The following is a 25,965-nucleotide window of genomic DNA, read 5'->3' as shown; positions in this document are numbered from 1 at the left end:
CAAACATTAGAATTTATTACTTCTATTTGACTGTGTTTGTACCCATTCTCCAACCTCTCTTCTCCCCCACACATAACCACATCTTTCCCAGCCCCTGGTAAATATTATTGTACTCTAATTGAGACCTGTTCACCTGGCTAAACTGTATTTGCCCCAGTAGGTAATCCACTGAAGGCTGTAGACCAAAATTTTGAGTAAAGCAATACATGTGGCAGTTTGGTTTTTCAAAAACCATTTTTACCTTTTCTTACCCTCCCTTTTTTTAAGTTTTAAATGAGTTTAGCATTAAATTTCCAATGTTTATATTTTAACGACGACTGACTGAACTGTATTTTTTTAAAAAACCAAAATCTCCATGTAGCCTCGAATTAGTAACACATATTTTTCTTTGATGCTCTGATTTGCTTGATTAGCAAATGTAGCTTATATTCCCTGCGGTTTTCATTTTGGCCTCTACGTGACAGAAAAAGCAAAAATTTTATGCTGGACAGAATTACCTTATATTACTGCTCTGAGCTCAAGATTTTGACCTGGTTGATCTTCCAATCTAACCCTTTTTTTTTTTTTTTCTTTTGAGACGAAGTTTCCCTCTTGTTGCCCAGGCTAGAGTGCAATGGCATGATCTCAGCTCACCGCAACCTCCGCCTCCCGGGTTCAAGCGATTCTCCTGCCTCAGCCTCCCGAGTAGCTGCGATTACAGGCATGTGCCACGATGACTGGCTAATTTTGTATTTTTAGTAGAGACGGCGGTTTCTCCATGTTGGTCAGGCTGGTCTCGAACTCCGACCTCAGGCGATCCGCCTGGTTCGGCCTCCCAAAGTGCTGGGATTACAGGCGTAAGCCACCGCGCCCAGCCCTGCCAGTCTAACTTTTTGAAATATTTCTCTAGTTCTTTTTTGTTTAGGTTATTAATTGTCCAATTAAGTTTTCTATCTGTACAAAATTGTTAGGCAAACCTAAATTTATATTTATAAAAGGTGTCTAGGTTTTCGGTTACCATGGAGCTGTTGTAACTTATAAAGCCATTAGTTTGAAAGCATTTTAGGTCTTCTTTTTTACAAATCTTTGGCTGGGCGAGGTGGGGAGGCCGCCAGAGCTCCCAGACTGCCAGCCCCCCAGCCGCCGCGGCCACCGCAGTCACCCACGCAGCGTCACGGCTTCTGGGCCCGCCCTCCCCTGACCCCTCCCCTCTCTCCGTTTCCCCCTCCTCTCCCCTTCTTCCTCCTCCGACCCAGCAGTGACTTAATTAACCAACAGAGCGTGGTGAAGCCCATTTTTCTCCTTTCTCGCAGCCAAGCCGGGCAGCTCGCGGCGCGCGGCTTCTGCCTTCCGGCCAGAGATGAATGCTGGGGCAGAAGCCGAGTTCAACATCCTCCTGGCTACCGACTCCTACAAGGTTACTCACTATAAACAATATCCACCCAACACAAGCAAAGTTTATTCCTACTTTGAATGCTGTGAAAAGAAGACAGAAAATTCCAAAATTAAAGAAGGTGAAATACGAGGAAACAGTACTTTATGGGTTGCCATACATTCTTAATAAGTACTTAAAAGGTAAAGTAGTAGCCAAAGAGAAAATCCAGGGAGCCAAAGAGGTCTACAAAGAACATTTCCATGATGATGTCTTTAATGAAAAGGGATGGGACTACATTCCTAAGAAATATGATGGGCATCTTCCAATAGAAGTAAAAGCTGTTCCCGCGGGCTCTGTCACTCCCAGAGGAAATGTTCTCTTCACGGTGGAAAACACAGATCCAAAGTGTTACTGGCTTACAAATTGGATTAAGACTATCCTTGTTCAGTCCTGGTATCTAACCACAGTGGCCACAAATTCTAGAGAGCAGAAGAAAATATTGGCCAAATGTTTGTTAGAAACTTCTGGTAACTTAGATGGTCTGGAATACAAGTTACATGATTTTGGCTACAGAGGAGCCTCTTCCCAGGAGACTGCTGGCATAGGAGCATCTGCTCATTTGGTTAACTTCAAAGGAACAGATACAGTAGCAGGAATTGCTCTAATTAAAAAAATATTATGGAACGAAAGATCCTGTTCCAGGCTATTCTGTTCCAGCAGCAGAACACAGTACCATAAGAGCTTGGGGGAAAGACCATGAAAAAGATGCTTTTGAACATATAGTAACACAGTTTTCATCAGTGCCTGTATCTGTGGTCAGCGATAGCTATGACATCTATAATAAGTATGAGAAAATATGGGGTGAAGATCTAAGACATTTAATAGTATCGAGAAGTACAGAGGCACCACTAATCATCAGACCTGATTCTGGAAACCCTCATGACACTGTGTTAAAGGTTTTGGAGATTTTAGTAAGAAGTTTCCTGTTACTGAGAACTCAAAGGGCTACAAGTTGCTGCCACCTTATCTTAGAGTTATTCAAGGGGATGGAGTAGTTATTAATACCTTACAAGAGATTGTAGAAGGCATGAAACAAAAAAAGGTGGAGTATTGAAAATGTTTCCTTCAGTTCTGGTGGAGCTTTGCTACAGAAGTTAACAAGAGATCTCTTGAATTGTTCCTTCAAGTGTGGTTATGTTGTAACCAATGGCCTTGGGATTAACGTCTTCAAGGACCCAGTTGCTGATCCCAACAAAAGTTCCAGAAGGGCCGATTATCTTTACATAGAACGCCAGCAGGGAATTTTGTTACACTGGAGGAAGGAATAGGAGACCTTGAGGAATATGGTCATGATCTTCTCCATACTGTCTTCAAGAATGGCAATGTGACAAAAAGCTGTTCATTTGATGAAGTAAGAAAAAATGCACAGGTGAATATTGAACTGGAAGCAGCACCTCATTAGGCTTTATGACTGGGTGTGTGGTGTGTGTGTGTGTGTGTGTGTGTGTGTATGTAATACATGTTTATTGTTACAGATGTCTCGGGTTTCTTTGTGTTTTATGATACATTACAGCCAAATTATTTGTTGGTTTATGGACATACTGGCCTTTCATTTTTTTTTCCAGTGTTTAGGTGATCTCAAATTAGGAAATGCCCTTAACCATGTAAAAGATTAGTGCTAAAGTAAGCTTTTTAGGGCCCTTTGCCAATAGGTAATCATTCAATCTGGTATTGATCTTTTCCCAAATAACAGAACTGAGAAACTTTTTATATATAACTGATGATCACATAAAACAGATTTGCATAAAATTTTCATGATTGCTTTATGTTTATATTTAACTTGTATTTTTGTACAAACAAGATTGTGTAAGATATATTTAAAGTTTCAGTGATTTGTCTTTCCAACTTTTCATGATTTTTATGAGCACAGACTTTCAAGAAAATACTTGAAAATAAATTACATTGCCTTTTGTCCATTAATCAGCAAATAAAAGATGGCCTCAACAAAGTCGTTTATGTTATTGTACAATTTGAAAATTATGTCAGAACATACCCTATAGAATTACTAACCTCAGTGCCCCTTGTAGAATGTATATTAATCATTCAACATTAAAGAAAATAGTGGTTCTTAATGGAATGTCTAGGCACTTTACAGTTATTATATATCTTGGTCATTGTGCCAGTGAAATGCCAAATTTGAAAGGCCTGTACTGCAATTGTATATGTCAGAGACTGCCTGTGGCTCTAATATGCACCTCAAGATTTTAAGGAGATAGTGTTTCTAGAGAGAATTTCTGCTTCCACTATAGAATATATACATAAATGTAAAATACTGACAAAAGTGGAAGTAGTGTATTTTAAAGTAATTACACGTCTGAATTTATTTTTCATATTCTGTAGTTGGTATGACTTAAATGAATTAGTGGAGTGGGTAGTGTGTGTACTTATTTTAAATATTTTGATTCTATCATATTTTTATTGTTTTTAAAAATTAAATCAGATATTAAATTGTATGGACATCATTTATTAATTTTAAACTGAATCCCCTCAATAAATAATACTGAAGCACATTCTTAAATGAAGATAAATTATCTCCAATGAAAAGCATGAGGTGTTTCAATAGAAGAATCTTAACTAAAAGCAGAAAGTTAGCTAACTTCAAAGTGCTTGACATCAAAATGTTCTAGAGTGATTAGCTACTAGATTCTGAATCAGACATCACATCTGACTAGAGACCAGTTTCTTTCAAATGATTCTTTTATATACGCAGATCTGTTCTTCTGAGGCAGTGGTTGGCCAACCATGGCCCGAAGGCCAAATTTGGTTTTTTTTTTTTTTTTTTTTTTTTGTGAATGCATATTGTCTATGGCTGCTTTCCCACTACACCAGCCAAAGGTAAACAGCTGCAATAGAAGCCAAATGAGATTCACAAAGCCCAGAATGTTTGTTATCTAGCCCTTTACACAAAATCACACAAAAAGTTACCTGATCTCTGTTGTAAGAAAAGGAGTGTGCCTTTCATTTAAAGGGAAATGTTGGTTTCTAGGGAAGAGAGGAGGCTAAATAATTGATAACGGAATTTTCCTCTTTTGTCCTTTTTTTTCTCATTTAAGAATCTGATACTGGAAGATTGATTTAGAAAAGTTTTAACATGACATTAAATGTGAAATTTTAAAAATTGGAAAGCCATAAATCATCTGTTTCAAATAGCTACATGAGAAAATGCTTTATCACTAGAATCATGTAATTAGAAGTGAGTTACCTTCATTAAATGTTTTTTGTAAGTGGTATTAGAAAGAATATGTTTTTCAGATGATTCTCTAAACACTTAGTGAGAACAATAAGAACTATTCACTTTTAGTAATAGTCTTCTGTAATCCATGGTAGAAAATAATTTTAAAATGATTTTTTAATGCATTTGAGTAAAGATGAGTAGTATTTTAAAAAACACACATTTCTTCACAAAATGTGCTAAGGGGTGTGTAAAGAATCAAAAGAAACTATAACCAATAATAGTTTTGATAATCACCCATAATTTTGTATTTAAACCGTTTAAACATTGAAATTACACTATAGACAGCATTCTCTGTGTTCTGTGAAGTTCAGCAGCTTCGGAATAGAGTTTAATTTTGAAACTTGCAGTGAAAAAGGCTATCCATTTGTTCGCAACCATAAATCAGGAGATTGAGATTAATTCTATTGGCTCTTAGTCACTTGGAACTGATTAATTCTGACTTTCTGTCCCTAAGCACTTGGTATTTGGCCATCTCCATTCTGAGCACCAAACGGTTAACATGAATGTCAAATAGAACTCTGCTGTGTGTCACCCTTAAATCAGCCTAACTCTTCCAGACAAAAGCAAATGGCATTTATGAATTTAAGTCATTAGATTTTCAATTGACATTAATCAATCCCCCTTGATTCATTACATCATCAAGTATTTATATTTTAAATAGGAGGTAGGATTTCTGTGTTAAGACTCTTATTTGTACTCTATAATTAAAGTACAATGGTCTTTGTGAGTATCCCTTATTTTCCCTTCTTAAATTGTTATCAAACAATTTTTATAATGAAATCAATCTTGGAAAATTAGAAAGAAAAATGACAAGGTATTTATGTTCTGCTTGCCATAATTTGGAACTCACACTTAAGTAGTTTGTAGTTTTACATTCCTTTTTCACCCATTCAGTGGAGGAGGTCAGCTTTTCTCCCAAGTTGTATTTTAAGTCTATTCTAATATGTGCTCAATATCAAGTTATAAACATGTAATAAACATGGAAATAAAGTTTAAAAAAAATCTTGGCTGGAATACCATATGCAATGAGTTTTATCTCCACACCAGTAGAAAAGTAAGCAGATACAGAGTAGGCAGGAAAAAAATAGAGAGACAGAGAACCTAGAGGACTCCATATTTTAACTCTAAAGTTGTGAGTTTTTAAAATAACGACCATTTGAAACCTACATTTTTCTGATGTAATTTTGCCTATTAATTTTAAAATGTGCCAAAGAATGCATCATAATGTGTAATCATCAGGAGTTCAGGAAAACCTAGCATGCCTTAATGATTGAGAATCACATTCTGTTTCTTATTAATAGCTAGAGAGCAAGGAAAATTCTATAAATCTTGAAAGAAAATGCCAGGAGTTTAGAATAGTGTTTTCGATAGTGGCAACTACTTTACTAGTGCCACTTTTTTGAAACAAGCAAGGGGAAAAATTCAAACCAATTCAAAGGAAACCAGGATTAAAATGTTCACAAATATATGTAAATCAAACAAAATATTAAACTAGGTATGCAAACCAGAAAATAAATGCTTCACAGACAGAAGGTAAGTTCGGTACAAAACAAGAGTGCTCTATCTAGAAAGATATTTGTCTTTATAGCAGAAAGTACTTACCAGAATAGACAAAAGGCCTTTTATTATGCTAGGAGGGATAGATGGTCTTTTATTAAAGTAGGCTTATTCAAACCAGATCCCAACAATGTCAAAAATCCTGTATCAAAGTAACAGATTCTTAACCTGAGGGAAGACTCACCAGGGCAGAAAAAGTGACTTATACAAGCAGAGCACTCAGCGGTATAAAGTGAGGACTGCATACGTGTTCTGAGAATCACTAATTCCTTCCCATAGCAAACTTTTCAGTTCCCATTTATGGCACCATATGTGTAAACCTAAACAACAAACACACAAAGACTCTCTAAAGTAAAAGACATTTACTTGGGAATAAATTATAGTAATGAGGATGTAAACGTAACAGTGCACATTAATGCTCAGTGATCTCATAAACTAGTTCCTTAGTCTGTCTAAGAATAGACTGAAATGCAGATGATAAGTAGTCTAGAGGAAAAGAGAGGCTTTATAGATTGGTTTTGGCTATACCTATCACAAGATTTAGATTGGTCAGATGGCTATGTCTGGGTTGGATTCAGAGTGTGTTAGCAGAATGCAGTCATGACCTACCACTGCAAGTTTCTTTGATGCCAGCCTACTACAAGAATGTTGAGTCAGTTTCTGAGAGAGAGGCAATTCTTTGTACACATACTGTTCTCCTTTGTCAGTCTTATTCTGTTAACTTCAGTGATGGGGCATGGCTCTGTGTGCAGCAGCTATTAATAATTGGTAAATGGGTTTGAGGTTTAGAGCTGGAATGATCCTTTTGTGACAGTCTTGGAGAAGGACTATGGCTAGAACTATAGAAATAACATATTTGCTAGAAGAATGTGCTTGAGACATCAGTGGAATTTTTTATTTTTCAGCCTACAACACAGATGAGCAGGAAAAGCTCTTGGATGAAGCCATACAGGCTGTGAAGGTCCAGTCATTCCAAATGAAGGGATGCCTGGTAAGAATGGAAATGTGGGAGGCACAGTTGCAGTTCATGTGTTCCTAAGGAAGCATGTGCAGTGTTTTCTAGATTTAGGTGGCACCACTGTTTCTGGTAAATCTAATCTTCACTGTCTACCAGCATGTATCTTCAGTCTCATCTCCCTCAAGCACTGTGTGGAGCAATTTCAACAAAGAGCCCTGTTTACTCACATGTATATTTATGGTTTGGGATTGTCTGTCTTCCCTACTAGAATACAAGCTCGTAAGAACAAGAGACCCTTCCTTTTATTTACGCATTACTGTATTATTACCACACCAGTGTCTGACTAGAATTACTAGCTTCCTTGGTTCTATAGCTCAGACCTGAGAATCACTTAACATATAATAGGTACTCAGTAAATATTTGTTGAATGAGTGGATTTAAATGCTTTGCATTTGAATTATTCAGCTTTTATTCTAAATATCTTGAAACTTTTAATTTCTTTCCTGAATAGATATATTTATTGTAGAAGCTAACTTAAAAATTGTACTTAACACTTACTTATATATTTTCATATTTTAAAAGATAAAGTAAGAGATAATCTGTGTAGACAAAGTAGATTCTCTGGATTAAAATGTAAGGAATTGAGCCAAATTGATTGGTATTTTAAGCTATAAATTACTGTGATGAAGACAATGCTATATTACCTTTGTAAAATGTCTTACTATGCTTCCTAAAGCATAGTAATATGCTCTTGTATATTTTATTGGTTTCATTCCCAATTCGGAAATGAAAAATAAATGTCTTGGAGTGGAGAAGATGGGTTTGCTGTTGCTTGCTCCTTTCTCTTCCTGTGTATGGATAGTGTTTCCTCTATCTCAAGGAATTGCTTGCATTTCTGAGTTAAGTGGAACATATGGGCATTGCCAGGGTTTGAAGAATGCAAGAGGAAAGCAAACTTACATGGATAGTCACTTCAGACAGCTCTGAAGAGTCTTTAACCCATGACAAAGCCACGTCAGGATAGTATCTTGCTTCACCTGAATCAGTGTGCCAGTCTCTTGATTGCAGGTAAAATGCGATGAATGGAGCTAGTTTCCTAGGTTCTACAGATTGAAAAGATTAGCATTCTATCAAGAAGCTTGCAGTCCTAGCTAAGCAAGTCTTACTAAGAGTCATACATCCTTTTCTTTTTAGTAGAGATGGCAAGGTGAAATGATCTAAAGTTGATTTTTTTTATGTGGTTAAAATAATTTAAGTGCTGTATACTTTTAAAACTATGTAACAAGTCCTTGATGTAAAGAGTTTGTACAACCAAGATAAATGTTTATTTAAATTAAGCATTCTCATCTATTCTCTTGGTATTTCTGTAGGACAAAAACAAGCTTATGGATGCTCTAAAACATGCTTCTAATATGCTGGGTGAACTCTGGACTTCTATGTTATCACCAAAGAGCTACCATGAACTTTGTATCTTTTGAATGTTGAAGACCAAACATTTGGACCATACCTTTTTCTTGATGAGGACAATTTTTGATGAAGTCTTTCTGGAGTTATCTTATTCTTCGTTATCTGAATCACATGGCACTGCTTCTCCATGCAGATGTGCTAAGTGAGAAAAACACTTTGAGAGTACTCCTTTCCTATGTTTAAACATCTTTAAGTGTGTTGTCGTCGGTGCATCTCAATTTTCAGACCCCTCATGTGGCTATTCAGGCTATGATGCAGTTGGTTCTTTAATGCTTAGATTTTGTTATGCAGCAGTCTCAAATGGACAGGAATTTAGTCATTTGCCATTTCAAAACCCATTAGCAGTCTGACAGGTAACCATTGTATTTATTGCTTTGCTTCACCACACGTGCTTTAAAACCCTTGTTTTAAAGTACAAAAAGCCCAGCTAAAATTCTTTCTTCACTTGAGCACTCTCTTAAAGGACTAAAACTTAAGATATCTGCCCGGTAGTTAATAATGACTCCAACAAGTTTCAAAGTTTTGCTTAGGTTGTCTTATCTTTATTTTTAGTCCTTAATCATAATTAAAAGATATGGCCATTTCTGATGAACTGCACTACTTGCAGGTCTACCTGACAGATGAGTTTGCTAAAGGAAGGAAAGTGGCAGATCTCTATGAACTTGTACAGTATGCTGGAAGCACTATCCCAAGGCTGTAAGTAATTACAAATCGGAGGATTTTTGTGTCTGTATTTCCCACGTTGTGTTATGTCCTTTATGATTATCAGGTTAAAAAAAAGTTTTAAGGGTAATTTCTTAACAAATTGAGATTAACATTTTGGTAGATACTCTCTTATTTGTTTTAGAGTACCTAGATTTATGTTTTATGTAGATATTTGAGGAATTTTGGAAAGAGAAAAAATGTACATGCTATTTTGTTTAGTGTCTTGACTGTTAAAAAAATTAATATGACTATTATTCTCTTCCTAATATGTTTAAAGGTAATATCTATCTTGTATATATACAGTATATGTCTGTGTGTGTGTGTGTATGTGTGCATATATATATATATAGTTTCTTTAGAGGTCAGTCAGCAGTTATATTTTAAATCAGATATTTTCCTCATCATGCAGGAGAAAACAACATGGTTCCTGTCTTGTTTATTTAATGTTTTGTTCAATGTGTTTGGAAATAATCAAATTCTTGATTTGAATATTTTATTTCTAATCAGCATTTCTTCATAATTCTCCTAGTTACCTTTTGATCACAGTTGGAGTTGTATATGTCAAGTCGTTTCCTCAGTTCAGGAAGGACATTTTGAAAGATTTGGTAGAAATGTGCCATAGTGTGCAGCATCCCTTGAGGGGTCTGTTTCTTTGAAATTACCTTCTTCAGTGTACCAGAAATATCTTACCTGATGAAAGAGAGCCAACAGAGTAAGTGATTGTCTTTCTTGATTTTGTTGCAATATTTCTTTCATTGTAGAATGTATAAAAGTGTGGAAACATTGACAAAAATACAATAAGTATGAATAATTCTTCCACCTAGTCAGCCATTTAGTTAGCATTTGTATATAGATTTCCTTTGTCATATAGAACTCCTCAGTATATGCAGTATGATCTAAAATGTAGTCTTATGCAAATTTTATCTTTGGATTATTGAGACCTGCTTTTTAAATTTAATGTAATTGAGCATTTTCCCACTACACTAAATATTCTTTGAAAATGCCCAAGGTAATTTATAGATTCAATGCCATCCCCATCAAGCTACGAATGACTTTCTTCACAGAATTGGAAAAAACTACTTTAAAGTTCATGTGGAACCACAAAAGAGCCCTCATCGCCAAGTCAATCCTAAGCCAAAAGAACAAAGCTGGAGGCATCATGCTACCTGACTTCAAACTATACTACAAGGCTACAGTAACCAAAACAGCATGGTACTGGTACCAAAATAGAGATATAGATCAATGGAACAGAACAGAGCCCTCAGAAATAACACCACATATCTACAACTATCTGATCTTTGACAAACCTGAGAAAAACAAGCAGTGGGGAAAGGATTCCCTATTTAATAAATGGTGCTGGGAAAACTGGCTAGCCGTATGTAGAAAGCTGAAACTGGATCCCTTCCTTACACCTTATACAAAAATTAATTCAAGATGGATTAAACACTTAAACGTTAGACCTAAAACCATAAAAACCCTAGAAGAAAACCTAGACATTACCATTCAGGACATAGGCATGGGCAAGGACTTCATGTCTAAAACACCGAAAGCAATGGCAACAAAAGCCAAAATTGACAAATGGGATCTCATTAAACTAAAGAGCTTCTGCACAGCAAAAGAAACTACCATCAGAGTGAACAGGCAACCTACAAAATGGGAGAAAATTTTCGCAACCTACTCATCTGACAAAGGGCTAATATCCAGAATCTACAATGAACTCCAACAAATTTACAAGAAAAAAAACAAACAACCCCATCAAAAAGTGGGCGAAGGATATGAACAGACACTTCTCAAAAGAAGACATTTATACAGCTAAAAGACACATGAAAAAATGCTCATCATCACTGGCCATCAGAGAAATGCAAATCAAAACCACAATGAGATACCATCTCACACCAGTTAGAATGGCAATCATTAAAAAGTCAGGAAACAACAGGTGCTGGAGAGGATGTGAAGAAATAGGAAGACTTTTACACTGTTGGTGGGACTGTAAACTAGTTCAACCATTGTGGAAGTCAGTGTGGGGATTCCTCAGGGATCTAGAACTAGAAATACCATTTGACGCAGCCATCCCATTACTGGGTATATACCCAAAGGACTATAAATCATGCTGCTATAAAGACACATGCACACGTATGTTTATGGCGGCACTATTCACAATAGCAAAGACTTGGAACCAAACCAAATGTCCAACAATGATAGACTGGATTAAGAAAATGTGGCACATATACACCATGGAATACTATGCAGCCATAAAAAATGATGAGTTCATGTCCTTTGTAGGGACATGGATGAAATTGGAAATCATCATTCTCAGTAAACTATCAGAAGGACAAAAAACCAAACACCGCATGTTCTCACTCATAGATGGGAATTGAACAATGAGAACACATGGACACAGGAAAGGGAACATCACACTCTGGGGACTGTTGTGGGGTGGGGGGAGCGGGGAGGGATAGCATTAGGAGATATACCTAATGCTAAATGACGAGTTAATGGGTGCAGCACACCAGCATGGCACATGTATATGTATGTAACTAACCTGCACATTGTGCACATGTACCCTAAAACTTAAAGTATAATAACAAAAAAAAAAAAAGAAAAGAAAATACAACTTTTAAAGGGAGTTATATTTGGAAATTCAATTTCTAATGAAATAAAGTATGAGCCAGCTGGATTTCATAATTGTTCCTTCAATGTCTATCAGTTTTTATAGTTTATAGACTGCTAGTTACCTTGGAATATAAGTGATTTGAATTATCTGTTACAAGTTAGCTACTAACTCCAGAAAAGAAAAAATAAAAGCCATTCAGAGACACTCCTGTCTCTAGTGTAATCAGCATTCTGGCATCAAAGTCTACTGTAATTTTATCTCACAGCAGGGGCAGGTGGTCAGCCAACTGTGGTCTTCAGTGGGGTGAGCTGTTCACATGACAGGTCCCCAGATTAAAGAACTTCATTCCTTTTTTAAAAAGTTTATGCATTTATTTTCTTTCTTTAATTTTTAATCTTTTTTCAGTTTGCCCCAACAGATTTTGGTTTTTTCTTTTTAATATTTTCATTTAGTTCTGAGGTGTACAATTCAATGGTTTTTAATATATCTGCATCAATTTCTTTTAAAACAGTACAGAAAAGATAAAAAAATTTAACAATGTAGAGAAATTGATGAAGTTATTTGCTTTATTACATTTTGACTGTCCATTTTGAGCATTTAATTAGGCAATCAATAAAAATTTTTGAAAGCTACCGAGGTCTCCATCCCAGGAGATCTAGAAAAATAAAGCAGGAAATCCATGGTCTCTTCCCTCACAAAGCTTGCATTCCAATTAAAAACAAAATATTCAACAGTAAAATGATGTACTTAGCAGTACACCCTAAGTGTTAATTTTTTTAGCCTTTTGTTTTTGTTTTTGGTTTGTAGGGATGGGGTCTCATTATGTTGCCCAGGCCAGTTTTAAGCTCCTGTCCTAAAGCAATCTTCCTGCCTTGGCCTCCCAAAGCATTGGGATTACCGACATGAGCCACCATGCCCATCCTTCTAGCCTTTTTGAATTAAGGAAGTTGCCATAAGAGCAAGTCCATTTGGCCCAGGATAGGGAGTTGGGGAAAGTAATTTGCCCTTTAAATTTATACTGTCCTCTCCAGGTACTTTTTTCCCTAGATTCTGTTCCCTTTGAAATTTAACACTAAGCCAAAGAAATTGAAAGTGGTTTTTTATAAAGCATTGGTGTACTACAGAGATAAGTAGGAAATGCACAAAGGAGAGGGATAGTAGTAAGTTGGTCCTGTAAATACTGTGTAAAGACTTTTCTGTTTCTTTGCAGCGAAGAAACAACTGGCGATATCAGTGATTCCATGGATTTTGTACTGCTCAACTTTGCAGAAATGAACAAGCTCTGGGTGTGAATGCAGCATCAGGGACATAGCCGAGATAGAGAAAAAAGAGAACGAGAAGGATAAGAACTGAGAAGTTTAGTGGGAACAAATTTGGTGCACCTTAGTCAGTTGGAAGGTGTAAATGTGGAACGTTACAAACAGGTTTATACCTTTTTGTTACATCTTCTTATGTTCTGAGATAAACTGAAATCTGATTTTTAAAATCAGAATATTTTTGTATATAATATTACATTGAAGAAATCTTAAAATGGCTTTTACTGAAGAAGACTTAAATAAACAGAAATATATATATGCAATGTTTGTGGATTGGAAGATTTAATGTTGTCAAGAGAGCATTTTTTAAAAAATTCATCATAGATCCAATGTAATCTCAGTCAAAATCCCAGCAGAATTTTGTAGAAATTAAGAAGTTGATTGTAAAGTTTATGTGAAGAAACAAAGAACCTAGAACAGCTACAACAAATTTGAAAAGGAAGAACAAAGTTGAGACCCAAACAACCCGAATTCATGATTTACCATAAAGCTACAGTGAAAGCCTGTGTGGCATTGGTGAAAAGGACAGACATACAAATCAGTGGAGGGGAATAAAACAGGGAATGGCAAACTTTACCTGTGAGGGACCAGATAATAAATGGTTTTTGACTTTGCAAGACATATGCTGTACAACAAGCTTGTCCAACGTGCGGCCCAGGACAGCTTTAAATGTGGCCCAACATAAGATTGTAAACTTTAAAACATGAGATTTTTCCTTTTTTTTTTTAAGCTCAGCAGCTATTATTAGTGTATTTTACATGTGGCCCAAGATAATTCTTCTAATTCTTCTTCAAGCCAAAAGATTGGACACCCCTGGTCTACAACTACTAACACTGCAGATATGGTGCAAAAGCAGCCGCAGACAATGTGGAAGTGAATGGGCATGGCTGTGTTCCAGTAAAACTTTATTTGTAAAAACAAGCATCAGCTCAGTTTACTGATCTCTGATTACACTATCAATAATAGACCCAGATATTTATGATCAGTTATTTTTGATAAAAGTACAAAGGCAACCTTTTCAGCAAGTGATTCTGGAACAATTGGATGTTTATATGCAAACAAACAAAAAACCCTGAACCTTGACCCATCCTTCATACCACATAGAAAAACCCAAAAATCGATCAGAGACCTAAATATAGAACCTAAAACTGTTAGAAGAAAACACAGAGGAAATCTTTATGACCTAGGATTAGACAAAGATTTCTGAGGATATACAAGCACAAGCCATGAAGAAAAAAGCTCACTTTTGAGAGGCCAAGGCAGATGGATCACTTGAGTCTAGGAGTTTGAGACAAGCCTGGGCACCATAGGGAGACCCCATCTCTACAGAAATTACCCAAATTAGCTGGGCATGGTGGAATATACCTATAGTCCCAGCACTCAGGAGGCTTGAGGTGGGAGGATGGCTTGAGCCCAGAAGGCGCACGTTGCATTGAGTGGAGATTGTGCCACTGCACTCCAGCCTGGGCAACAGAACAAGACCTTGTCTCAAAAAGAAAATAGCTTTTAAAGTTTAGAAGTGAAGGCTTGGTGAGAAAAATCTCAAATACAACGTTCAAGTTAGTAGTTCAAATATGTTACCAGGGGAATAGCTTAAGATTTTGAAAACAGATTTTAACCCTTACGTGTGTGTTTTGTTCTCTTTTATATTGTTTTGACTGGCATATTGGAGCAAGCTGTAAACTGTAGGGATGCTTTGGCTCAAGAATATCTCATGGAGTGTGTTATTCTGGTAGGTGGGAATACTTATTTCATTTTTTTAAAGGACCTATTTTATCTTTCATTAAATTTAATTGTTTTGAAAAAATTTTGATGGAGTAGGAAACAAGCTTTCCTGAATAAAGAATTTTCCTTGCTGGGTGTGGTGACTCACACCTGTAATCCCAGCACTTTGGGAGTTCAAGGTAGGAGGATCTCTTGAGGCCAGGAGTTCAAAACCAGCCTGGGCAACATAGCAAGATGCCATTTCTATAAAATATTAGAATCATTTTTCAATGCTTCTTTTTTTCATGTAATCTTGCTTCTTTTAAATATAATTTAAAACAGTAATTTTGTTTCTAACTTATAACTTGGTCTTTGTATCAGTGTGGTTTGTTTTCCTCCAAAATGTAGGAATGAGTAATCTGAGTTTTCTAGGTCTCCATAGCTTTAGTTTAATTGTAGGTGCACTTTGTATATTGGAATATTTCTGTCTGAGCTTATATTTAGTAGAGAGGTTCAGAAGTAATGTGTTTGAATTTAGTGTGTTTGAATTTAGTTGTATAAGATTACAGTTTTTTTCCCACAAATGTGACCTTTACCATATATGAGTTCAGAATATTATGCGAAATACTTTTACTTGTATTGATCATTTGGTTTTCAGGTTTTCCCTGATGAATTTCACCTCCAGACTTTGAATCCTTTTCTTCGAGCCTGTGCTAAGTTACACCAGAATGTAAACGTGAAAAACATAATCATTGCTTTAATTGATAGGGAAGACCTCCCAACACTGGAGGATAGATGCTCTGACTTGGGAATAATGAATTTTAAACATTTTTTTGAATTCTTTGTTTCTGTTACATCTTTATCATACCAATGATCTTAATTTAATTATACTATAAATAACTTAGCTTTGTGAGTATGAGTACTAGGTACTTGCCTAGGTTAGACATCAAAGAGGCTTAACTTAAATGTGCAGGAGACATGAAGATAATGAATATCTTTATTCTGTGTGTTTGATTGACATTTAAAGACGTTGTACAGACTTATTTTTAAAATTGTACAAATCCAAAGATCATATTGAAGAACAAAATTTGTTTTTTTACCATGATGTAAGTATCTTGCAGTGGGAACTCATTTGATTTAGAGTAGCCATAAGATACAGATGATTGAAAATGTTCAAGTAATCACTCTATCATCACATTTTCTTAAAGAAAAAATTTTAAGTATCACATATGTTTAGTACATCCACTTTAAGTTTTATTTTCTTAGATTTTTTTTTTTTTTCACACAGAGTCTCACCCCATCGCCCAAACTAGAGTGCAGTGGCGCTATCTCGGCTCACTGCAACCTCCGACTCCTGGGTTCAAGTGATTCTAGTGTCTCAGCCTCCAGAGTAGCTGGGATTACAGACATGCACCACCATGCCTGGCTAATTTTTTTTATTTTTAGTAGAGACGGGATTTTGCCAGGTTGGCCAGGCTGGTCTCAAACTCCTGAGCTCAGAAGATCCGCCTGCCTCAGCTTCCCAAAGTGCTGGGATTACAGACGTGAGCCACTGCGCTTGGCCAATGGGTGACTTTTTTGCAGCCATGTTGTGTAGTAGTATATAATGTCTGTCCTACTACTTGTAAGCATTGTCATGAAACCAGAAACCTAAGTGAAGATTTATTTCTACAGATACACCTTGTATGTTTTTTAAAAAACTAGGTTATTAGTTTTAAAGTCTGAGAATTTAGATAACAAAGTTTTCCAAATTACCAGCTCAGTCCTGGACAGCAGGAATTCCATACTTATTGGGCTCACTCTTAAAGGAAGCTGGTAACTGGATTTTCCTGTGTTGCCTGTAATGCCACTTCCCCATCTCTGTCAGTAATGATGCTTCTGGGCATAACAAAATGTGGATGTAGTTGTGACTCTGACAAACAGATAATGATAATGAAGCAGACATTATTTTGAGTAAGTTAAGATGTGGGAAATAAAAGTTAATTTTATGAATTTTAGACTTAGTTGTATTTCAAACTTTAAGTAGTAAAAATACAGTATCTTAAAATAGTCTACATACTTTTATTTTTTAAAGATTATTTATTTAAATCATGGTTGTTGAATACATTTGTCCCTTTAATGCATTTCTGTCCATATCTACTTAATTATGCTTCAAAGAGTTTGAGAGAATTATCTTGTTGAAAATCTACTTAGTATGGTATGAAATAAGAATGCTGATGAAAAAAGGTTTCATTGGCAAAACTGTTTAGTTAAAAATGAATTGAGGAGGCCGGGTGCAGTGCCTCACATCTGTAATTCCAGCACTTTGGGAGGCCAACGAGGGAGGCTTGCTTGAGTCCAGGTCAATACCACCCTGGGCAACATGACAACACCCCATCACTACAGAAAACACAAAAATTAGCTGGGCGTGGTAGCACATGCTCTTAGCCCCAGCTACTCAGGAGGCTGAGGTGGGAGGATAGCTTGAGCCCAGCAGGTGGAGGTTTCATTGAGCGGAGAGTATGTGACTGCACTCCAGCCTGGGCAGGAGACGGAGACCCTGTCTCAAAACATGAGGGAATGATTGACTTAAAAACCTTTTGGGCTCATACAAAATATAGAAAAGCAATAAAGAATAAGATGTCATGCATGATCTCACTACCCAAACCCTATATCTTTTAAAATAAAGGGTTTTTGGGGTTTTTTAGATTAGCTTTATTTGCTCACTGTGAAGATGGACCTGGAATCCCAGTGGATATTAAATTTTTTGATATATTTTCACAGCAGGTGGCTACAGTGATACAGGTTTGTGTAGTTTTTCTCCTAAGTTATCAAAACTTTGAAACTTCTCTGCCTTCCTTTTACAATTGTTTAAAATAAATTGTATGGTTTTCTAAACATTCCAGTCTAGACAAGACATGCCTTCAGAGGATGTTGTACCTTTACAAGTCTTTCTCATTAATCTTGCCATGAAATGTTACCCTGATTGTGTGGACTATGTTGATAAAGTTCTAGAAACAACAGCAGAGATATTCAATAAGCTCAGCCTTGAACAGTAAGTTACATCTTTGTAAAAATCCTCATAAAGACATTTTTGTCCTAGATTTGCTTTTCTTTCTCAATTGTTTTTTGAACTGCTGGCATTTGTCTTGTTTTAATCATGCATTAAGATTGTCATGTTTAGCACTACTAGGGGCAGAAAGTGGTGACCAATTATTTGGTTGTGTATATTAATGAAATTGTGGTACCTAAGGACCATAGGCAGTCTTCAGGAACCAGTCTCTCCAATTTGGATCCCTTTCTGTGTATCAGGGGCATCCAATCTTCCCTGGGCCACATTGGAAGAAGCATTTTCTTGGGCCACACATAAAATACACTAACACTAACAATAGCTGATGAGCTTTAAAAAGTCGCAAAAAACTCATAATGTTTGAAGAAAGTTTACAGATTTGTGTTGGGCCACATTCAAAGCCATCCTGGGCTGCATGCAGCCTGTGGGCTGTGGGTTGGACAAGCTTGCTGTATTGAGTATGAAATGAGTTTGTGTGAATGAGTTTGTTCTTAAACTGGTAAGGAAACTTTGTCAGGCAGTATTTATTTCCATAAGAGGTGTTTTCCTACGAATGAGTACATGGTGACAAATGAGGGGCATATGTATATTTAAAGTGCAGAATTAAGTTGGTTTAAATATCATTTCTATTTTGAGCTTTGATTTTGATACTTCAAAGAACTATCAACAGTACTGTTTCCAACTTGAAGCCTCCTCAGCTGTTCTGTCCTAGACCTATGGCGTCCTCTAGTGGCCACTGTGGGCAGCTCTGATCCTGTTACCCTCCCCAGCAGTTCCCTTCCTGCCCCATTCCCCATTGCTCCGGATTTGGGTTAAGCCAGGCCCGCCTCCCCCGCCCATATTCTTCAGAATTTTACCTCATGTAATCTTCCTCCTTTCTATCTCCCTTCCAATGGTTTATGTGCATCAAGAAAATTTCTTCTTTTTTTCCCCCCTTTGTATTATCCTTTTTCTTTTGGTCATTTTTAGGTTTGTGTGTGTGTGAACTGAAAACAAGTCCAGATATGGAATGCTAAGTGTAAGAGAAAATTAAATGATATGCCAGGTGTGGTGGCTTGCCCCTGTAATCCCAGCTATTCAGGAGACTGAGTTGGGAGAATCATTTGAGCCCAGGAGTTTGAGAACAGCCTGGGCAACATAGCGAGACCCCATCTCTAATAAAAAATAAAATTAAAAATTAAAAAATTTTAAATCAATAAAATTAAATGATGTATCTATGTCTTTCCCCCAAGTGAATTTTTAAAGTAAAAATAGACAAAATAATTAGAAATAACAAACTCTAAAGCGGTTGTAATAAATGTCCCAATATGCCTCAATATCTACAGAATGCTTTTACTAACCACTACCTAAAAGTCAGTCAGCCTGCTTTTCCTTAATCACCGACATCTGATGCAGAGGAAATAGTTTCTATATTTTTCTATTGTGTCGAATTGCTGGTTTTGCATGGATTTTTTTCCTACTTGTTTTCATCGTGAATATACAATACTTGTTGGCTGCCCCCTGGGAACCAAACTACCACTTAAAATACTTCCCTTAGAAATGTCATCGAATTCTAGGTAGTCATCTTAACTCCAGCTATACCATCTGTTCATGAGTTGGAAACTGTATCTAGTTTTGTATCAACAGAAAAATAATAGATGAATATATGTTTGTGTTTAGATAAGCATTTTTATCCTCTTGAAATGAGGTTGTTATAGTCTTCTGGTGGTATCAGTCACTTTACTCATTTCCTTTAATGTGTAATGAAAAATTTCAAATTCTTATGGAACAAGTTCTATTTGTGTATATAGAAAGTTAATTTTATTCATTAAGACTTCTGTTTTTCTTTTTGTAGTATTGCTACCAGTAGTGCAGTTTCAAAGGAACTCACCAGACTTTTGAAAATACCAGTTGACACTTACAAAAATATTTTAATAGTCTTGAAATTGAAACATTTTCACCCACTTTTTGAGTATGTTGACTATGAGTCCAGAAAGAGCATGAGTTGTTTCTGGACTTTGTCTCTCAAGACCGGGTAAGAGAATATCTACATGCTATTTTAGGGAAACAGTGTTACAATTTTAGACTTTGGACCTAGATACCTGAGATGGGAGGGGAGGGTAATTCAATACTGAAGAAAATTTACAAGTAATTTATTCATTATATAAATTAGAAAATTGGAGATGTATAAAGAATTATAAAACATTTATAATTCCACCAAATAGAGAATAACCACTGTTAATTAACATTTTGTGCATATCTTTCCAGACTTTTGTCTGTATATGTGTGGATGACATACATGGGTATCGACTTTCTAACCAAAAAAAGGAATATCTTGTTGATACTGTATTGTAATTTTATAACTGGAAACACTTTTGACAGTGGCTTTATATGCCAATGGTTTCACCTCAGTGGGTTTCTTGTGCCTCGCATGTTACAGGTGGATTCCATAATGAATTTGGTATCCACATTGATTCAAGATCAGCCAGATCAACCTGTAGAAGACCCTGATCCAGAAGACTTTGCTGATGAGCAGAGCCTTGTGGGCCCTTCATTCATCTGCTGCACTCTGAGGACCCTGACCAGCAGTACTTGGTATGAGTTTACTCTTACTATAACCCTGTATCAGCTCCTAGTGAAATCACATGTTGAAGTGCTTAAAATGGTTTAATTCACCTTCTGGTCTTAGATGGTTTTGAAGGAATTGCAACTGAATTAAAGATTCACTTGAACCTGGGAGGCAGATGTTGCAGTGAGCTGAGATTATGCCACTGCACTCTAGCCTGGGCAACAGAGCGAGACTCCGTCTCAAAAAAAAAAAAAAAGATTCATGGCATCCATGGGCTTTCACTTTATATATAAACACATAATTGTTTGTCAACTTCTGAAGCACATAACAATTCAGTTGCTCTGATTTCTTCTGAAGACTATCTGAGAATTACAAAAAAGTCTGTCTTCTTTTACTTGAGTGCCCATAATTATTCCATGTTCATTTTTTTCTGAACTGTTTATTGCTTATAATAAACTTTATAAGAAATACAATTCTTATATTTAATTTTACTTTTCCAAATTTGCAAGTATAAGTTATATTTGTCACATTGAAAATGTGAGTTTTTGTTTTTTGACGAAAGATTTAAAAATTCATTTGCCTTTTTCTTAACTTTTTTTTCTGATAAAGAATAGTCACATGAGGATCTCTCTTTATTATTAGTCCACAGGGAATCTTTGTGAAATGGATAAAAGATGTTGCCTGAGTAGGGGTATCAGTGACCGATACTAGATAATTTATTTTAGTGAAGGGTTAGCACAGTTGGCTGCTTAATTATTGTTTGGGTAAAGTAGTTTAACCATCCTTGGATGCATAAGGCTGTTAGGCTGCTATGAGGAAAAAGACATTTGCTTGAGGATGTCCTGTCTCATCTCCTTCTGTTGACTTTCTTCATTGTAGTTGACACTCCTGTACTTCTTCGTAATCAGTGTGAAATAAGAGGCTGAGTTCTGTTGTTAGTGTGATGGTCTTTGTCTTGGCTTAGTGACAAACATTCCAGGACTGTGGTATCGTGCTCTGTGAGCTATGTGATCTGTACAGAGTGACAGTCTGAGTATTTTAACTGATTCCCTTATGTTTCTGTGTGAGATTGTGTGTGTCTGTGTGTTTTCATTTTCTATTGTGTACCAAATGTAGTAGTTAGAAAGTATGCCTTTTGGCTGGGCATAGTGGCTCATGGCTATAATCCCAGCACTTTGGGTGGCCAAGGTGAGTGGATCACCTGAAGTCAGGAGTTTGAGACTAGCGTGGCCAACGTGATGAAACCCCATCTCTACTGAAAATGCAAAAAGTTAGCCAGGCATGGTCGTGGGCGCCTGTAATCCCAGCTGCTCGGGAGGCTGAGGCAGGAGAATCACTTGAACCTGGGAGGTGGAGGTTGCAGTGAGTGGATATCACGCCATTGCACTCCAGCCTGGGCAACAAGAGTGAAACTCTGTCTCAAAAACAAAACAAAAACAACAACAACAACAACAAAAAGAAAGTATGCCTTCTGCATGTGGCTGATTGGTTATTCCCATGTATAGAGATCTTTACTGATAGGTCATTAGCTCTGACTGCCCCTAGGGGAAATGCATTCTCTTATTCATCTACCATATCAGAGAATTTCACAAAACCTGGATGTCATTGTGTCACACATATTAAAAATATTTTATGAATTCTGTGTACTTTTCATAGCTAGAGAGAAGTCAGTGCTAGGCTTCACAGCTTCAAAGGACAGGCTGACTCTCTCATTCGGAGCGAATGTAACTGCTGACTTTAAGTTGAAGCCAGTGCTCATTTACCATTCTGAAAATCCTAGAGCCCTTAAGAATTATGGCAGATCTGCTCTGCCTGTGCCCTAGAAATGGAACAACAAAGCCTGAATGGTAGCACATCTGTTTATAACGTGGTTTACTGAATATTTTAGGCCCATTATTGAGATTTACTGCTGAAAAAAAAGATTCCTTTAAAAATATGATTGCTTATTGACAATGTACCTGGTCATCTGAGAGCTATGATGGAGGTGTATCGGGAGATTAATGTTTTCATGCCTGCTAATAACATCCATTCTTCAGCCCACGGATGAAGGAGTAATTTCAACTTTCAAGTCTTACTGTTTAAGAAATACACTTCATAAGGCTATACGAGCTATTGATAGTGATGGGTCTCGGCAAAGTCAATTGAAGACTTTCTGGGAAGGAGTCATCATTCTAGATGTCACTAAGAACATTTATGATTCATGGGAGGAGGTTAAAATCTCAACATTAACAGGGGTTCTAGAGAAGTTGGTTCCAGCCCTCATGGATGATTGAGGGGTTCAAGACTCAAATGGAGGAAGTAACTGCAGATGTGGTGGAAATAGCAAGAGAACTAGAGCCTGATGATAGCAAGTAGAACCTCAAGACGTGACTGAATTGCTACAATCTTATAACAAAACTGGAACAGATTAGGAGTTGCTTCTTATGGATGAGCGAAGAAGGTGGTTTCTTGAGATGGAATCTCCTGGGGAGGATGCTGTGAACATGGTTGGATGACAACAAATGATTTAGAATATTATGTAAACTTGGTAAAGCAGAGGCACATTTTGATGGGATCGACTCCAATTTTGAAAAACCTTCTACTGTGGGTAAAGTGCTATCAAACAAGATCACATGCTACAGAGAAATCCTTTCATGAAAGGAAGAGTCGATCAATGTGGCAAACTTCATTGTTGTCTTATTTTTTAAAATTGCCACAGCCACCTTAACCTTCAGCAAACACCATTCTGATCAGTAAGCAGCCATCAACATTGAGGTGACCTTCCACCAGCAAAAAAAAAAATTGTCTTGCTGAAGGCTCAGAGGATTGTTAGCATGTTTTAGCAAAATATTTTAAATTAAGATGTATACATTGTTAAAAAACATGCTTTTGTACACTTAATAGATGCATTATAAACATAGTACTCATTAGTATAAACTCATATGCTCCTTAGCATAAACATAAATTTTATTTTTTTTTTGTTTTTAGAGAGTCTCACTGTCATCTAGGCTAGAGTGCAATAGCATGATCATAGCTCACTGTAGCCTCAAACTCCTGGGCTCAAGCAATTCTGCCTCAGCCCCCACCGAGTAGCTGGGACTACAGGCGTGTGCCACCACATCTGGCTAATTTTTGTTATTTTTTAGAGATGGGATCTTGCCATGTTGCCCAGGCAGGTCTCAGACTCCTGGCCTCAAGCCATCCACTCTCCTCAGACTCCCATAAACATAACTTTTGTATGCACTGGGAAACCAAAAAAATTGTGTGACTCACTTTAATTGTGATATTTCCTTTATTGTGGTGGTTTGGAACTCAACCTGCAATATCTCTGGGATATGCGTGTGTATGGAAGGCTGATTATTTATTTATGAGGCTGGGTGTGGTGGCTCACGCCTGCAATCCCAGCACTTTGAGAGGCCGAGGAGGGTGGATCGCCTGAGGTCAGGAGTTTGAGACCAGCCTGGTGAACATGGTAGAGCCCTGTCTCTACTAAAAATACAAAAATTAGCCAAGTGTAGTGGTACATGCCTGTGATCCCATCTACTCAGGAGGCTGAGGCAGGAGAATCCCCTTGAACCCAGGAAGCAGAGGTTGCAGTGAGCTGAGATTGCACCACTGCACTCCAGCCCAGGCAACAGAGGGAGGCTGTGTCTCAAAAAAAAAAAAATTATTCATTTAGGCTGGGCGTAGTGGCTTACGCTTGTAATCCCAGCACTTTGGGAAGCCTAGGCATGTAGATCACCTGAGGTCAGGAGTTCGAGACCATCCTGGCCAACATGATGAAACCCCGTCTCTACTAAAAAATACAAAAATTAGCTGGGCATGATGGCAGGCGCCTATAATCCCAGCTACTCAGGAGGCTGAGGCAGGAGAATTACTTGAACCCAGGAGGCAGAGGTCTCGCTCTGTTGCCCAGGCTGGAGTACAGTGGAGTGATCTCGGCTCACTGCAAGTTCCGCCTTTCAGGTTCAAGTGATTCCCCTGCCTTAGCCTCTTGAGTAGCTGGGATTACAGGTGCCCGCCATCACGCCCGGCTAATTTTTGTATTTTTTAGTAGAGACGGGGTGTCACCATGTTGGCCAGATTGGTCTTGAACTCCTGACCTTGAGTGATCCACCCCCCTTGGCCTCTCAAAGTGCTAGGATTACAGGTGTGAGCCACTGCATATGGCCTAAAAAATTATTTTTTTATATACATAGTGTGACGACTTAGCAATCTTAACCCTGAAGTGAAAAATAGCCTATTCATGATAACTTGTTGTTTAATATTAGTTTCTTTTCTGTGTAGTGATTTTTTTCTTTGAAAAGTTTCCAGTGTTGTGGTCTGTGTTCTGTGTATTCAAGGTAGCACTAGACTGAAGTTATCTTCATGTGGGATTTGTTTCCTGGAATCTTTGTATCCCCTTTCTTGAATCAAGGTCTTTTTCTTCCCAGATATTCAGCAAAATTGCTCTCTGATACTTTTTTTGTTTTCTGGTAATGGAAAGTGCTTTTGTATCTGAGGTCAAGTCATTCTTTTTAAAGAATATTGCTTTTAGATTGTAGAAAATAACTCAAAATAGTCATTGTTTCATATTTTATGAATTTGTAATTTAGGTAAGAAAATTTAAATGGTAGCCGTTGAGAAATATTTAGACCATAGCTAATGTCAGCGCCAGGCTATCTCTAACATTGGAAAAGGCACATTCCTTCTTAAAACAGTCAGCATGTATTTTCATCCCAGTTGTTCACCGTGGTAAGACTACGCTGGAAAACTGTGTGCTGAAGTGTGAGACGACCGGAGTAACAGCGCGGACATCAGCGGAGTTTCTAATGAAGAACTCGGATTTATATGGTGCCAAGGTAGAAGCTCTTGTCCTCTTGGAGAAGCTGTAAATGAATATATGAAATATGGGACCAAGATGTATGTGCATAGTCCCACTCTCTTCAGACAGTCATCCCTACCAAGTCAGTCAAACTCAACTGTGCAAGGGTCTTCTCATGTAGCATTTTCAAATGATAGAAGAAATGTAATAAATCTCACAATTACTTTATGTAGCTTTGAGAGAGGTTTAGGTCCTTAAAATTATAACTTTGGAATTGTAGATTCACACAGTGTTGTAAGAAATAACAGGGAGAGATCCTGCATTATGCTCTTCACCAGTGTCCCCTGATGGTAACATCTTGTGAAACTGTCATGCAACATCACAACCAGAATACTGACATCGATCCAGTCAAGTGGAAGAATATTCCTATCACCACGGGGACCCCTCATGCTGCCCTCCTAGAGCCAAACTCACCTGCCTCTCCCACCAACCTCTTCCTTAACTGCAGGCACACCTTAAGCTGTTTTTCATTTCTACTTATTTCATCATTTCAAAAATGTTGAAATGGAATCACACAGTATGTGGCTCTTTGGGATTGGCTTTTCTCTTAGTGCG

The 25,965-nt window shown here is 37.2% G+C and overlaps 2 pseudogenes; both read left to right on the top strand.

Moving 5' to 3' along the window:
• The first annotated feature begins 1,334 nt into the window (after positions 1-1,334).
• LOC129015879 (nicotinamide phosphoribosyltransferase-like) lies at positions 1,335-2,818 on the top strand (annotated as a pseudogene).
• A 3,518-nt stretch (positions 2,819-6,336) lies between these two features.
• LOC129015878 (vacuolar protein sorting-associated protein 35-like) overlaps positions 6,337-25,965 on the top strand; it is an 89,121-nt pseudogene continuing 69,492 nt past the window's right edge.

Source organism: Pongo pygmaeus, chromosome 18 (assembly GCF_028885625.2).
Source record: "Pongo pygmaeus isolate AG05252 chromosome 18, NHGRI_mPonPyg2-v2.0_pri, whole genome shotgun sequence".
NCBI lineage: Eukaryota > Metazoa > Chordata > Mammalia > Primates > Hominidae > Pongo > Pongo pygmaeus.
This window is presented reverse-complemented; position numbering and strand designations above follow the sequence as displayed.